This window comes from Mus caroli, unplaced genomic scaffold (genome assembly GCF_978045245.1).
Source record: "Mus caroli unplaced genomic scaffold, Mus_caroli_1 scaffold_6, whole genome shotgun sequence".
NCBI lineage: Eukaryota > Metazoa > Chordata > Mammalia > Rodentia > Muridae > Mus > Mus caroli.
In genome coordinates this window covers 150997932-151016035 of record NW_028227261.1, presented here as the reverse complement: position 1 = coordinate 151016035, position 18104 = coordinate 150997932, and positions in this window count along the sequence as shown.

Genomic DNA, 18104 nt, shown 5'->3' with positions numbered 1-18104 from the left:
TTAAATGTGAATCTTGCTGTTCGGTTTTTGGGGTATCCAGGACAAGCTGTGGTGGGAGTACTGGGTTCTGATGATGCCGAGTAGTCTTGGTTTCTGTTAGTAAGATTCTTCCATTTGCCTTTTACCATCTGGTAATCTCTGGTGTTAGATGTTCTAGCTGTCTCTGGGTGGAGCTTGTTCCTCCTGTGATTCTGTTAGCCTCTGTCAGCACTCCTGGGAGTCCAACTCTCTCCTGAATCCCAGTGGTTAGAGCACTCTCTGTAGGCAAGCTCTCCTCTTGCAGGGAAGGTGCACAGAGGTCTGGAGATCAGATCTTCCTCCTGGCTTAAGATGTAGGCCCGAAGGGACCCTGTCCAAGAAGCTCTGTTGTTTCTGCAGCCCGTGTGCTCTCTTGTGAGGACTGGTCTCTGAGAGACCCAGAATACAAGATGGCACTCTCACCTGAGTCCCTGCATCATAGCCCTCTCTGGAGGCTGATTTTCCTCTGGCAGGGTAGGTGTGCAGAGTCAAAAAACAATTTTAAATCAAGATATTACAACTCTAACTAAGCTGCCGTCATTCAACTGCCATGCAACAATTCTTATAATTCCCTCTTCTTGGTTTTCTAAGAAGCTTCCAATTTAACCCAGACCATTGATCCTAGTATCCTGGGCCTGCTAGGGCACCTGCAGTGTGGAGAGTCCTCTGGGGACCATGGGACCATCTGCCCAAGGTGGCCCAGATCTGGTGCCAACCGGAACTGATGTCATTGTTTTTAATAGCTGAGTTATAAGTACTCCATCCATTCTTCAGGTGAGGGACTTCTAGGTTGTTTTCATTTTCTGGCTATTATGAACAGAGCATCTATGAACATAGTAGAGCAAGTCCTTGTCATATGGTGGAGCATCTGTTGGGTTTATGCTCAAGAGTGATATAGTTAGATCTTTAGGTAGAACTACTCCCAATTTTCTGAGAAACTGCCTAATTGATTTCAAAGTTATTGTACTCCACCGGCAAAGGAGGAGTGCTGCCCTTGCTCCATGCTTGTTATTTATTTATTTATTTATTTATTTGTCACTCATTTGTTGCTTTTTGATCGCAGACATTCTGATTGGTGTAAGATGGAATTTCCAAGTCATTTTGGTTTGCATTTCCCCAATGACTAAGGATGTTGAACATTTCTTTAAGGGCACTTGGCCATTAGAGATTCCTCTGGTGAGATTTTTTTTTGTTTAGATCTGTACCCCATTTTTAAATTGGGTTATTTGGTTTGTTGATATCCAGTTTCTTGTGTTCTTTATTCATTTTGGATATCGGATTCTTGTTGGATGTTGGGTTGGTGAAGATATTCTCCACTGTATAGGATGCCATTTGTCTTTTGACAGTGTTCTTTGCCTTTTATAAGCATTTCAGTTTCATAAGGTCACATTTGGTAATTGTTGATATTAGTGCCTGAGCTGTTGTTCTGTTTAGGAAGTTGTGCCAATGCTTTCAAGGCTCTTTCCTACTTTATTTTCTATCAGATTGAGTGTATCTAGTTTTGTACTGAGGTCTCTGGACCACTTGGACTTGAGTTTTGTACAGGTGAAAGATATGGATCTATTTGCATTCTTCTACATGTAGACACTCAAGTTAGTCCAGCACCATTTGTTGAAGATGCTTTCCTTTTTCTATTCTACTTCTTTGTCAAAAATCAAATGTCCATTGTTGTGTGGGTTTACTTTTGGGTCTTTAATTCAATCCCACCAATCAAGTTATCTGTTTTTATACCAATGACATTTACTTTTTAAAAATTTATTGCTTTGTAGAACAACTTGAAATCAGGGATGGTGGTATCTCCAGTTTGTTTTTTATTGTACAGAGTTGTTTTAGCTATTGTTTTTTTCCATATGAAGTTGAACATTGTTTTTTCAAGGTATAAAAAAATTGTGTTGAAATTTTGATGGGAATTGCATTGAATCTGTAGATTGCTTTTGGTAAAATGGCCATTTTCACTGTGTTAATCCTACTGATCTATAAGCATAGGTGATCTTTCCATCTTCTGATATCATCTTCAGTTTCTTTCTTTGAAGATTTGAAGTTCTTGTCATACAGGTCTTTCACTTGCTTAGAGTTACAACAAAATATTTTATATTATTTGTGGCTATTGTGAAAGCTGTTATTTCCCTAATTTCTTTCTCAGACTGTTTATTCTTTGTATATAGGAGGGCTATTGCTTTTTTTTTTTAAAGCTAATTTTGTATTCAGCTACTTTGCTGAAGGTGCTTATCAGCTGTAGGAGTTCTCTGGTAGAACTTTGGGGGTTGCTTATGTATAATATCATATCATCCTTGAATAGTGAAACTTTGACTTTTTCCTTTCCTATTTGGATCTTCTTGATCTCCTTTTGTTGTCTAACTGCTGTAGCTAGAACTTCAAGTACTATATTGAAGAGATACAGAGAGAGTGGGCAGCCTTGTTTTGTCCTTGATTTTAGTAGATTGGTTTAAGTTCCTCTTCATTTAAATTAATGTATGTTATTGGCTTGCTGCATATTGCCTTTATTGTGCTTAGGCATGTGCCTTGTGTCCATAATCTCTCCAAGACTTTTATTATGAGGGGGTGTTGAATTTTTGTCAATGGCCTTTTCAGCATCTAATGAGATGATTATGTGATATCTTTCAGTTTGTTTATATGATAAATTACATTAAGGGATTTTTGTATGTTGAACCATCCTTGTATCTCTGGAATGACCACTACTCGAGTATGGTGGATGATGCCTTTGGTGTGTTTTTGGATTCTGTTTGTGAGTATTTTTTCATCAATGTTCATAAAAGAAAGTGGTCTGAAATTCTCTTTTGTGGTTGATGCTTTGTGTGGTTTAGGTATGAGTGTGACTTTGGCTTCAGAACATGATTTTGGCAATGCTCCTTCTGTTTCTATTTGTATTTGCTATTGTGTTTTTTTCCATATGAAGTTTATGGAACAATTTATGGAGTATTGGTATTTGCTGTTTTTGAATGTCTGCTAGAATTCTGCTTTAAAACCATCTTGCCCTGGGCATTTTTTTTGGATGGGAGACTTTTAATTATTCCTTCTATTTCTTTAAGGGTTATATGTCTATTTAGATTGTTCACATGATCTCAATTTAACTTTGATAAGTAGCATCAATCAAGAAAATTGTCCATTTCATTTTCATTTTTCAACTTTGTGGAAGTAAGACCTAAGGATTCTTTGGATTTTCTCAGTGTCTGTTGTTATGTCCCCCTTTTCTTTTCTGACTTTGTTAATTTAGATATTTTCTCTCTGCCTTTTAGTTCATTTGACTATCTTGTTTGTCTATCTTGATGATTTTCTCAAAGAACCAAGTCTTTATTTCATCGACTCTTTCTATTCACTTTAATTTATTGGTTTCAGCCCTGAGTTTGATTATTTCCTGCCTCTTGGGTTTTTGCTTCTCAGCTGTGCTGTTAAGCCAATAGTATGTGATCTCACTAATTATTTTTATGAACTTTCCTCTTAGCACTGCTTTCACTGTGTTCCACAAATTTGTGTATGTTATGCCTCCATTATTTATTGAATTCTAGAAGGCCTTTAATTTCTTCCTTGACCCAGTGGTCATTGAATAAAGAATTGTTCAGTTTATATGAGTTTGCCTGAGGTGATGTTTATCCTTTATGTTAAGGTGTGTTCTTAGATGTAGGAGGACGGATCCTGTTTTTACATCCATTCTGTTAGTCTGTGTCTTTTTTATTGAGATCTTGAGGCCATTGATGTTGAGAGATATCAATGAGTGGTGTTTGTTGATTCCTGTTATTTTGGTGTGTGTGTGTGTTTTGTTGTTTCTTCTCTTTTGATTTTCTGTTTTTGGATTAGTTATTCCTTGTGTTTTCTTGGGTGTAGTCTGTAGGTATTCTATATGCTTCTTGTAGTCATCTCCTTCTTTGGGTTAAACAATTTTTCTTCTATGATTTTGTTGAAAATATTTTCTATGTCTTTTATCTGGATTTCTTCTTACTCTTTTCTTGCTACTCTTAGATTTTGTCATTGACCCCCAAATGAGAGAAGTCCTCTTGTGGGAGGGTATGTTGGCTTCTTGTGGTCGTGATGGGCACTGCAGCCTGGAAGCAAGAAGTGGATCAGATGAGCTAACAGGCTGGCTCACCAGGACTGAGGTGATTTCTTCTGGGATCCTCCATATATCCAAGCTGCTGTCCCTTCTCAGCAGGGACCCTAGTTGCCTTTACCTGTTCCAGCAGTCATCACGGAATCACCCTGTTATCTTTGTATGTATTTCTATGAAGAATATAGTGTTCTTCAGCATCAGATCAATTTATAGAGGAAATGCATAAATTTTCCCAAAATAGCCAAAGAATATCTTAAAGATAATACTAAAGACATTTCAGTTAACCTCAGGAATGAGAAGACACCAATGCCTGCTGTTATTTTTGTTTAATATACTTTTGTATTTGAATAGATCTATTAAACCAGAAATATAAAATGAATGACATGGATTTCGAAGATATACAAAGGCATCAACTCAATGACAGAAATACTAATTTTAGTATTATGCAAATTTTTTAACTATTCAGCAATTGACTACTTTTTAATGTCCTAGTATTGAAAATGTGATGTAAAATGGAAGAACAAAATTTAAATCACATACAAAAGATTTTAACAAGAAATAGCTAGTAAATATAGAGAATCTATGATATTTATAGACATCAAACAAAATCTTAAAAGAATGGAGGTCTCCCCATCATCTTGGATATTGATTTCCTCATCATGAACTTCTATTAAAACAAGCATCTAAATGATTTCCACAATTTGGGGGAAAACAGAGGGTTTGTTTCAATATTAAACAACATATTCTTAAAGTTTTTAGGTTGAGCAAATGCCCATGACCACAGGTAAAAACAACTACAAAAAGAAGTGCAGATTGCAGATTTGCAACGCTAGCTCTCAGAACCAGGTACAAACTGGATAAGATAAGGACACCTATGTATACACTAATAAATAGAAGGGTAGGGACCCCAGAACTAGACACTGGCTTACTCAAGTCAGTATGACCAGAACTAAAGGTGGAATATATAGAAGCAGGAATCACAAACTGGTCAGCCTTTGATGCCACCACTACAGTCTCTCTTCTGGAAGAAGTTAAACTTCCATCTGGATCTTACACGTGATAAGCAAACAAATAGGTTTAAATAGTAAATGGAAACAAAAGTAATTTTATAACAAAATCTGTGAGAGAAACAGATGATTTTCCAACAGAGGAATTCTTTTTTGGGACTGTGTCCCATATAATAATGGCTGGAAATCTAGAGCATAGGACAACATAAAACCAACTTAAATAGAAACTTAAAGCTTTAAGGGTTGGAGAAATGGTTCAGCAGTTAAGAGGACTGATGTTCTTCCAGAGGACTTGGGTTTAATTTTCAAACATAATGCCATAATGCCACCAACCTTCTGTTATTCCAGTTCCAGGGGATCTGGCACCTTCTTCTGGTCTCGGAACGCACTACATGCATGTGTTGCACAAACATACACAGTGGCAAACATCCATACACATAATATTAAAAAGTAATAAGTTTTAAAGAGAAAAGCAAGTTCAAAGCTTTAAAATGGTTTCTATGGTGTCTCTTCATGCCAAAGACATGGAAAATAATCTTGCGGGAAAATCCAGAAAGCAGATGATAAGATGGTCAATTTCTCTGTTTAAGAAAAATTTTATAAAAAAAAAAAAAAAACAGGAACACACAAGAAAATGAGCAAAGTGTACATAAACAGGTCACAGAAGAGAAATCTGATACCACCAAATAAATATAAAACTGATGTTTAAATCTAATAAAGTTAAGGAAATGAGAATCAGTGTAATAATTGAAATACCTCTCTGCTCCATTAAACTGGCAAAAACAAAAAGGAAAACAGGGGTGGATGTTCCCTCCTGAAGTTATGTAATATTAACTAAAACACAAGCTGGGCAATTCCTGTACAGATTTGTCTTGATCAACATTTGGAGCAGAAAGATCTACCCTAAATGTGGATGATACCTCATGGTGGCAGCTAAGATAAAAAGACACTGAAGAAGGAAACTTGGCTTCTTGACTGCTTATTCTCACTCTTGCTGGAAATTTCATCTATCCTACTGCAGAGGCATTCCTTCATTGATCCTAGAACTCACTTCTTCAGGATCCCAGCATAGACTATAGATCATAGCAATTCAGACTACATTGGGACTGCTGAGACATCCAGCCTCATGGTCTGAGCAACCGCCAGACTCTCAGCCTCTGTCTTGTGAGACAGCCATTGTTGGACTCTATGAACCATATTGTAGAAGTCAATCTAATGAATTCCTCTTTAGTATATACTCATTCTGTTTTGTTCTTCTAGAGAACTCTAATACAAATGGAAACCTACATTCTTATTATCTCCCCAAATTTCTTGTAAAGTTCAATTATCTTTTTTTTTTTTTTTTTGGTTTTTCGAGACAGGGTTTCTCTGTATAGCCCTGGCTGTCCTGGAACTCACTTTGTAGACCAGGCTGGCCTCGAACTCAAAAATCCGCCTGCCTCTGCCTCCCGAGTGCTGGGATTAAAGGCGTGGGCCACCACGCCCGGCTAAGTTCAATTATCTTAATGATGAAGATAGTGACACCCTTCTGGGAAAATAAGCTCATATAAATAGTGACTTAGAGAACAAATGCATGCAGACCACTCATTTTCAACTAAGGAAACTACATAAATGTACATTGGTGTTGCTGTTATGAAAAAAATCTGGCCATGTTTATCACAATGGAAGAGGGTTTGAAGAATTCAAAATTCTTTCATGTTCTTTGAATTACCTTACTTTTGGGGGGGTGAGCTAGTAGGTTTTTGTGACTCAATATGATAATTTTTTTTTGGGCTTTCTATTTTTTTTTTTGATTTTTAATATTTTTATTATTATTACATATTTTCCTCAATTACATTTCCAATGCTATCCCAAATGTCCCCCATAGCGCCCCCCACTTCCCTACCCACCCATTCCCATTCTTTTGGCCCTGGCATTCCCCTATATTGGGGCATATAAAGTTTGCAAGTCCAATGGGCCTCTCTTTCCATTGATGGTCGACTAGGCCATCTTTCGATACATATGCAGCTAGAGACAAGAGCTCCGGGGTTCTGGTTAGTACATCATGTTGTTCCAACAATAGGGTTGCAGATCCCTTTAGCTCCTTGGGTACTTTCTCTAGCTTCTCCATTGGGAGCCCTGTGATACATCCAATAGCTGACTGTGAACATCCACTCCTGTGTTTGCTAGGCCCCGGCATCGTCTCACAAGAGACAGCTATATTTGGGTCCTTTCAGCAAAATCTTGCTAGTGTATGCAATGGTGTCAGCGTTTAGAAGCTGCTTATGGGATGGATCCCTGGATACGGCAGTCTCTAAATGGTCCATCCTTTCATCACAGCTACGAACTTTGTCTCTGTAACTCCTTCCATGGGTGTTTTGTTCCCAATTCTAAGAAGGGGCACAGTGTCCACACTTTGGTCTTCATTCTTCTTGAGTTTCATGCGTTTATCAAATTGTATCTTATATCTTGGGTATCCTAAGTTTTGGGCTAATATCCACTTATCAGTGAATACATATTGTGTGAGTTCTTTTGTGATTGTGTTATTTCACTCAAGATGATGCCCTCCAGGTCCATCCATTTGGCTAGGAATTTCATAAATTCATTCTTTTTAATAGCTGAGTAGTACTCCATTGTGTAAATGTACCATAATTTCTGTATCCATTCCTCTGTTGAGGGACATCTGGGTTCTTTCCAGCTTCTGGCTATTATAAATAGGGCTGCTATGAACATAGTGGAGCATGTGTCCTTTTTACCGGTTGGGACATCTTCTGGATATATGCCCAGGAGAGGTATTACTGGATCCTCCGGTAGTACTATGTCCAATTTTCTGAGGAACCGCCAGACTGATTTCCAGAGTGGTTGTACAAGCTTGCAATCCCACCAACAATGGAGGAGTGTTCTTCTTTCTCCACATCCTCGCCAGCATCTGCTGTCACCTGAATTTTTGATCTTAGCCATTCTGACTGGTGTGAGGTGGAATCTCAGGGTTGTTTTGATTTGCATTTCCCTGATGATTAAGGATGTTGAACATTTTTTCAGGTGCTTCTCTGCCATTCGGTATTCCTCAGGTGAGAATTCTTTGTTCAGTTCTGAGCCCCATTTTTTAATGGGGTTATTTGACTTTCTGGAGTCCACCTTCTTGAGTTCTTTATATATATTGGATATTAGTCCCTTATCTGATTTAGGATAGGTGAAGATCCTTTCCCAATCTGTTGGTGGTTTTTTTGTCTTATTGATGGTGTCTTTAGCCTTGCAGAAGCTTTGTAGTTTCATGAGGTCCCACTTGTCAATTCTCGATCTTACAGCACAAGCCATTACTGTTCTATTCAGGAATTTTTCCCTGTGCCCATATCTTCAAGGCTTTTCCCCACTTTCTCCTCTATAAGTTTCAGTGTCTCTGGTTTTATGTGAAGTTCCTTGATCCACTTAGACTTGACCTTAGTACAAGGAGATAGGAATGGATCGATTCGCATTCTTCTACATGTTAACAACCAGTTGTGCCAGCACCATTTGTTGAAAATGCTGTCTTTCTTCCACTGGATGGTTTTAGCTCCCTTGTCGAAGATCAAGTGACCATAGGTGTGTGGGTTCATTTCTGGGTCTTCAATTCTATTCCATTGGTCTTTTTGTCTGTCACTATACCAGTACCATGCAGTTTTTATCACAATTGCTCTGTAGTAGAGCTTTAGGTCCGGCATGGTGATTCCACCAGAGGTTCTTTTATCCTTGAGAAGAGTTTTTGCTATCCTAGGTTTTTTGTTATTCCAGATGAATTTGCAGATTGCACTTTCTAATTCGTTGAAGAATTGATTTGGAATTTTGATGGGGATTGCATTGAATCTGTAGATTGCTTTTGGCAAGATAGCCATTTTTACAATGTTGATCCTGCCAATCCATGAGCATGGGAGATCTTTCCATCTTCTGAGATCTTCTATAATTTCTTTCTTCAGAGACTTGAAGTTTTTATTATACAGATCTTTCACTTCCTTAGTTAGAGTCACGCCAAGATATTTTATATTATTTGTGACTATTGAGAAGGGTGTTGTTTCCCTAATTTCTTTGTCAGCCTGTTTATTCTTTGTGTAGTGAAAGGCCATTGATTTGTTTGAGTTAATTTTATATCCAGCTACTTCACCGAAGCTGTTTTTCAGGCTTAGGAGTTCTCTGGTGGAATTTTTAGGGTCACTTATATATACTATCATATCATCTGCAAAAAGTGATATTTTGACTTCATCTTTTCCAATTTGTATCCCTTTGATCTCCTTTTGTTGTCGAATTGCTCTGGCTAGGACTTCAAGTACAATGTTGAATAGGTATGGAGAAAGTGGACAGCCTTGTCTAGTCCCTGATTTTAGAGGGATTGCTTCAAGCTTCTGACCATTTACTTTGATGTTGGCTACTGGTTTGCTGTAGATTGCTTTTATCATGTTTAGGTATGGGCCTTGAATTCCTGATCTTTCCAAGACTTTTATCATGAATGGGTGTTGGATCTTGTCAAATGCTTTTTCCGCATCTAACGAGATGACCATGTGGTTTTTGTCTTTGAGTTTGTTTATATACTGGATTACGTTGATGGATTTCCATATATTAAACCATCCCTGCATCCCTGGGATGTGATAATTTTTTATGTTGTGGAATTTTCAGTATTGATCACTACTGAACCACTGAACTCTGTACACATGTGATTCATGGCAATTTCCTTTTCCTTGGGGCCTTGTGACTACCCCCACTTTGATGTGGCCTTATGGGTACTCCTGATATTATGCATATTATGGCCTAAGACATAATATGTCTCTGTGTCTCTGTCTCTGACTCTCTCTTTCTCCCTCCTCCTCCCCTGCCTTCCTTTAACCCTTCCTTCCTCCCTCCCTCCCTCCCTCCCTCCCTTCCTCCCTCCCTCCTCCCTCCCTCCCTCCCTTCCTTCCTTCCTTCCTTTTTAAAAGTAAGACTGAATATAACTGTCTCTTGAAAGGCTCAGGTTTCAGAGCAGCAGAGTTCAGAGGTGAAGATTTTGGGAAACATGAATTATTAATGCTCTGAGTTTATCAATGGACCAACCCATTGATTGTTACAAAATTTTATGGCACTATTGAGAGGTGGTAGAAACTTAAGAACTGGGACCTAGTGGAGAAGAAGATCATTGGCGGTGCACTTCTGGAGGATGTATCTTCTCAGATGCCTCTTCTTATTCTACTTGTAAGCCTCCATGAGCTTACCTGCTAGTTAGTGCTTCTACCACGATGTCATACCACAGCATAACAACAGAACCAAGAGACCATAAACTGAAATCTCTGAAACCATGAGCAAACATAAGTCTTTTCTCCATGATTTTACCTTTGGTATTTTGCCCAAATTAGGATGGTTTTGACTTAATGATATGTAAGTAATATGCATTTCAGAATAGAAAGCACACTGTAGTTTTAAATTTTCACCTTTTCTAGGGCTAGTGGTGTCTTTCAATCTCCTTTTGTAATGCTGGGCTATAGCCACCAACTGCAGATCCCAGTCAGGAGGGAAGCAACAGAGAATCTTCAGTGTTCTGATATGCTGGCTGGGCTTTGTGCACTATGGGCAGTTTCAATTTAATCAACCAGTGGGATGGGAAAGAACCCCATCCTAACCTGGGAGCATCTGTATTTGGAAACATCCAGACTAGGACTCATGCAATGCTTTCAGTCCTCATGAACTTCCTCTACAGATGTGACACAATAGATATTGTTTTGTTCAATGTATTCTCAACACTTGGAGGGATGGGTGCACACTAGGTGATCAACAAATGTTTGTAGAACAGGATGGATCCTGTTTTTGTGTGATTCCTATTGGGGCAGGTGTGCTGAGCCACACTTGCCATCAAATCCAGTTCACTTTGGTTACAGATCTACAGTGTCCTCTAGATATAGGCGTCATTGCCTCCCCCTACCTTTTTCCAAATGTTGGTGTCTTTCTAGATTTGGTTACAAAGATAAGCTTCTCTAATATAATTTTCTGCTTGAATACTTTTTAGGGTCAAAACATCATTTAAAAAGTGTGTCTGAAATCTTTTATTTGCCCTCTATCCAGCAAGAGCTGTCTGCTCTCAACTCTAACTGGATTTTTGAGGTCTTTTTTTTTTTTTTTCATGTTTTATTTTTTTATTTTTTCCCTTTTTTTTGATTTTTAATATTTTTATTACATATTTTCCTCAATTACATTTCCAATGCTATCCCAAAAGTCCCCCATAGCGCCCCCCACTTCCCTACCCACCCATTCCCATTCTTTTGGCCCTGGCATTCCCCTATATTGGGGCATATAAAGTTTGCAAGTCCAATGGGCCTCTCTTTCCATTGATGGCCGACTAGGCCATCTTTCGATACATATGCAGCTAGAGACAAGAGCTCCGGGGTTCTGGTTAGTACATCATGTTGTTCCAACAATAGGGTTGCAGATCCCTTTAGCTCCTTGGGTACTTTCTCTAGCTTCTCCATTGGGAGCCCTGTGATACATCCAATAGCTGACTGTGAACATCCACTCCTGTGTTTGCTAGGCCCCGGCATCGTCTCACAAGAGACAGCTATATTTGGGTCCTTTCAGCAAAATCTTGCTAGTGTATGCAATGGTGTCAGCGTTTAGAAGCTGATTATGGGATGGATCCCTGGATACGGCAGTCTCTAGATGGTCCATCCTTTCATCACAGCTCCAAACTTTGTCTCTGTAACTCCTTCCATGGGTGTTTTGTTCCCAATTCTAAGAAGGGGCACAGTGTCCACACTTTGGTCTTAATTCGTCTTGAGTTTCATTCGTTTATCAAATTGTATCTTATATCTTGGGTATCCTAAGTTTTGGGCTAATATCCACTTATCAGTGAATACATATTGTGTGAGTTCCTTTGTGATTGTGTTGTCTTTTTTTTTTTAAATAGTTTTTTGAGACTTATTTATCTTATGAGTGTTTTGCTACATGTATGTCTGTGTATCATGTGTGTGCCTGGTGCTTGTACAGGTGATATGGGGGCATCAGATCCTCTGGAACTAGGGTTATGGATGGTTGTGAGCCACCATGAGGGTGCTGGGAATTGAACTTGGGTCTTCTGGAAGAAGCACATGTACTCTTAACAGCTGAGCTATCTCTTCAGCCCAATTTTCTAACTCTTAACTTCTTATAGCATTATGTGGGTTCAAGTGTCTCCAAATGGCTTAGAGTGGTCCTTCCTGTTTTTCTGTGTATGGTAAGAATTTAAAGTACAACCTGCAGCTACTTTCATGACTATCAAATGTATTTGAAAACATGCATACTGCTTTTAAAAATATTTTTTTCTAGCAAATTTCCAGTAGTTGGACTAAATCAAGAGTTTTTGGTGTTATTGCTTACTAATTATCTTCTGCTGTTGCCGTTCAAGTCTAAATTGTCCTGGACAGACTGATGTGTTTAGGCACATTGTCCCCAGCCAGTCATATTGTTTGGGAGGCTGTAGAATTATACGATGTCATACCTATCTAGGGGAAATAGGACACTGGGAGTAAGTCCATGGGGTGTATTAGCCCTGGTATGATTTCTGCTTCCCAGTTGACCAACAGAAGTAGCTTCCTTGTGCTTCTAACCATTGAGCTCTTCCTGTTGTGATGTTCTCCCTGCCAAGGTATTTTGAAGTCTCCTAAACTGTCAATCACGACAAACCCTTCTGTCCCTGTTTTTGCCATGTACTTTGTCACAGAAATAGGAAAAGTGGCTAGCACACATGCATTGATTACACTTTTGCTTCTGTAAATTGCTTCTATTTCTCAACTAAAAAGAGCTGAATTTATTTCCAGAATTCTGAGGTGTCTGAGCCCACCTTTTGCTTGAATATCTGTTTTATAGTTGAGTTTGAAATAGCCCCAGTATTTTCAACCCCTTCTGCTTCAGCTATGGTTGACATCACATTCCTTTTCTTTTCTTTTTTCTTATTATGTATACAATGTTCTTCCTGCATGTATGCCTGCATGCTAGAAGAGAGCACCAGACCTCATTATAGATGGTTGTGAGCCACCATGTGGTTGCTGGGAATTGAACTCAGGACTTCTGGAAGAGCAGCCAGTGCTTTTAACCTCTGAGCCATCTCTTCAGCCCCACATTCCTTTTAAAATGACAAATATAACAAATTTATAGATCTTAGCCCTGTATCTTCACAACTCAGAGGTGAGACTTCATGGCTCCTTTGAAGTTACAAGAATAAGATAGTCAAAGATTCTATTTTGCTTAATTCTACAGTGGAAGTGTTTGCTAATTCCTGTCTGAAGAGACTGAGCACAGATGCAGAACTTGCTTACTTTGATCAAGACAGCCAGAACAAAAGACGGTCTTATGAACATAAGATTTCAAGTCTAGAGAACAAATTAGGCCAACAATAATAAAACAAATTTATTATTTTCTAGATTCACATTTGAAAGGATAATTTTTTAAAGAGTGCTAAGCCTTTTTTTTTAGGTGATAACTGTTACTTGCCTTTGATCCAATTGGTATGAGTCAATTATCTGCCATAGGTGTAGACAAGTGCTTGGGCTGTACAGTATCTGAAGATTAGTAAGGTCTGGAGGGAAATCATTGTCCAGTGGGTGAGACCAGATGCATCTTTATAGAAGAACCATTTGGATGTCGGAAGATGAGTCAAGTTTTAGCACATGGAATTCTAGGGTAGGAGGAACGAATGATACATGCCAGGGATGAAGAACAGGCGATTTGAAGGAAAAATGTTGGAAAAACTCTATTATAATGACCAGAGAGTTACTCTATGAAATGATAGTAAAGTTACAGGGACAGCAAGAGGAGAAATGGGCAGATATTGTTAAGAATGAAAGAAAATTTCTGGACTTATGTAAATCACTAACTTAAAACTCACTAGACAAAGCTAGCATTTAGGAAGACACATGGTCATGCTCCACGGAAGGATTTATGGCAGAAAATTCACTTTAGTAATAGGTAGTACTTTACCCTTGCAGAAGGTATTTAGGGTTGTGTTAAAGTCACCTTGAAATGCATATAGAATGGGCTCATTCTGGCGTAGGAAGGCTGCCATGTCTTACAATCTTTCCACAGGGAATCATAGCCAAGAGCTTAGCCTGATCAGAAAGTGAGCATTCCCAGGACATAAACAGCAGACTACAGGAACCTGCTTAGGAAATGCCATCATTACAGAAAATTTATTTTAGTAACAGCAGTTTGCTAATGTGTTCCAGTAAGATGACTGACAGCACAGGCTAGATTTTGAAAGGATCTCCAAGGAAGATTAAAGTTCTATAGGAATAAACAGGATAGATCAAAGTTAGAATCATTTGGAAAATTTAGTATTATAAATGGAAATGGCTTTGCATCTTTTTCTCTCATCCTCACCAAAGCCTGGGGTCTTGATTGTGATGTTCATTATTATTATTTATGTGTGTGAGGTGTCTGTATATTGAACATGCATGCCCATGCTCACTCATGTAGATGCCAGAGTCAAATGTCAGGTGTGCTCTATCAATTTCTGCCTTATACTCTTGAGACAGGGTCTCTGGCTGAAGTCAAATCTCATTTCAGCTGTGCTGACTGGACAGCGAGCTCAGAATCTGCTTGTCTCCACCTACCATTGTTGGGGTTATGGGTACATATAGTTCTCTCTCTCCCTCTCTCTGGTGAGGGTGCTGGGATTCGAACTCATGACCTCATGCTTATACAGCACTTTTACTCACTCTGTTATCTCCTCAGCCCATTTGACTATAGTATTGCAATGAATGTATCGTTTGCTTTCAAAAAAACATCTGATTCACAGACATTTTCACTTACATATTTATAATATGCATTGGTGTTTATTCCAAGCACTGAGGAAAGCAGTATATGAATAGGCTGGGCTATTCATGTTATTTTCTTATTAAGAAAAGATTATTTTCACCTGCAGTAACGGCAACGAAGATCGGTACAAAACGGAATTCTGAGGATTCCTTTGTTAGCACAACCTTCACAAAACACTGTTTATATGTGTTCTCTAAAGTAGACGGAACCTGGTAATTGATGTATTTTGCCACAAGATATCAGAGCAAAGAGGCTCCACTTACTGCATTAAGGTATCCTCTAAAAAATGAGTTAAAGCCAGCTGTAATAGAGCTCTACAGGAAAACCGAACTGGAGTGTGGTTAAAGCACTGGCTCATTTTGGGGGCCGGCAAGGACTAATTTGTAGGGTAGATGAGGATGGAGAGCCGGGGAGGAGCTCACATTCCTGATCCAGGCTGATCACTGTCCAGGGACAGAATTCGCTTGTGAGAATTCACCGCCCTCCTCCCCTCCGCCCCCCCCCACCTTTGTATGATTAGAAGAGAACCACCAAAATCATAAGGAGTAACTAACTCTATAAAATATATGGTCAATGTGACATCTAGATTGGTTGACCAGAGACTACTAAGCCTTGTCAAATAGACTGGTGAGTGACCATGTGATTTCTCTGTGGAAGAGAAAATAGCTGTAATGAAGGTATTTTGATGTTTTTGTTTTAGGCCGAAATTACAAATACTTAATCACTTTGGCTCTAGGAAAAGTCAGCTGAGAATGGCTCAAGTCAACATTTGGATTTTGATTCCAGTGAAGACACTACCACCTGCCTTGGACACTTCACCCAGGAATACATTTCTCCTTTTTAAAGAAACTGATTTCTTTGAAGTTCTAGGATTTAGCTAAGCAGTGAGTGCCTTTTCCTTAGGGCACAGTTAGGAAAATGTTAATAAGAAAACCTGGCAGTTCAGTTGTACAGGTAGACTGGACTTTTCACTCTTCTTAGTGATGAGCTATGGTTCTGAGTTTTTCATTAAGCTCCAAAGACTTGGCACCACTGGGTCTAAGATGCAAGAAAAAACTACACATCTAATGAAGTTTTCATAGCAGAGATCATGCACTAAACAAATTAATCTTAGGTGTCCTTTTTCAGAGTATTCTGCTCTTGGGTATTTAAAAAAAGCCACATTCCCCCACCCCTCTACACCACCCTTGAAGTACTTCACATGATCAGATTTACATAGGAATATATTGTGTTAATTCTAAGGATTAATGTGGGATACTTTCATACTTGCTGAGATTAAATGAAAGGCAGAATTACAAATACTGGAACCCCTATTTTCTTTACCAGATCAAAGTACACAAAAAAGTGGCTATGTATGTCTGGTGCCTGTGGGAGCCCAAAGAGGGCACTGGATCCTCTGAAGCTTGAGTTACGAACAGTGTGAGCCATCATGTATGCTGGGAATGGAGCTTGGTCTTCTGCAAGAATTTGCTGCTGAATAATCTCTTCACCACCTCCCAAAGCCCCAAAGTAGTAAATGTCCTGCAGTTGTCAAATTCATATAAAATGAGTAACTTTCTAGAGTCTACAGTTCCAGCCTTAAGTTGGTGAGTGAAAAAAGATAGTGCTGTAGGTGGATGATGCTCCATCCATGAGCTTTATGGACTGCACAAAGTGGACTCTGTGGGTTATTAAGTAAACAAAAGGGCATGTATTTGGGAGAGAGTAAGGATTGGCTCTGAGAGAAGTGAAGGGTAAATATGATCTATTTGTCTGTTTGTCTCTATGTATGTGTGTGTAAATTCTCAAAATATTAATACTGTTTAAAAATACTGACTACTGAAGAAAAATACTGAAGAAAAATGTTATAGTAAAGTATCATCTATGAAGATTTGGGGTGGATTTCTAGTATCTAAAGTTCTTCTGTATTCAATTCAAATATTCATCCATCTTTTTCCTTACAACAAATCCCACTGCAGGTCATAAGCAGCTGTGGTGGTAAGCGGCAGCAGCAAGTGACTGTGTGCATGCAGCTTGGTGTCTGGACAATAAGCAGCCTCCTTGTTTGGATGTATGTTTCTCAGCTATGGTATCATTGACGTTTCATGGTGTGAAGCAACTGTACAGAGGTTACACACACAGATAATCTTTGTCTATATTTTATACAAATACAACAGTAGTTTGTGAATACATTTTAAGTACATGATATACATGATAAGCCACTTGCTTTCCCAATATCACAGAGTAGCAATTTAAAATGCAATAAAAATATACAAAATTCAGTCTGGAATGCAGATTTTTTCATTTCTATTTGACTCAAAACTTTACCATTAGAACATTTTTAGAGTACTAGTCCAAACACTTTTTCATTAGCTAAAAAAAGAAAAAAAAATCAGCAGTCAGCTTATGTTCAGGCATGATGCAATCCATTTCTCTAATGGATTCCCAGTTTTTGTTAAATTCAAAGGGCGGTTAGTAACTTACAGCATGTTCTTCACTCCACACCCTATGTCAAGCCCACTTTCCATTCTGAGTTACAGTCACTTTGTGGACAAAAGCTGGGTTTGTTCTGGTAACATTTGCACATCCAAGATCTCCTTTTGCAAGCGCACATGAATACACTGCGGTGGTGTAAAAGTTTGCTAATGACAATTTAAAGTCACAGTATAAAAATATATTGTACACCTTTACACCTATATAGTCCTTTTCCTATGAATAAAAAAATACAACTGAATGAGACAGAAGTTTGTAGCACCATGAAGAGTTGTATCCCAAGTGACAGTAGCAGCATGATCCCATATAATGTTGAAGGAGGATTGCTGAGAAGACAAACATTCATTCTGGTTCATCTGTACCACTGAAGCTTACGTAATGAAATGTCTTATCCATCGGCAACAATTCCTCGTCATCTTTAGAGATTGAAACTCATCAAAAGACACTGCCTTCCATCCCCAGGGGCTCCTAACATTGTAGAAAGGCTTACTGGTGATCTGTGTCTGCTACGAAGACATTATCTTGCATAATCTCAAAGGAGTGCTCTGTGAGTACAACACAATTTAGGTATTTATGTAGGCCTACAAAATCGAGCTACATCGTGTTGTAGACCTGGCTGTTGACAGCGTGAATAAAATGAGACAAACTCACCAAGAAACTCATTTGTCAGAAAAAAACAGTCTGCCTTCATTAAGGGTGAATACTCAACATTGAAAAGATCTCCTTCAATGTCACAAGGATCTCAGTAGGCTAGAAGCAACTTGGGTGAACTGGTA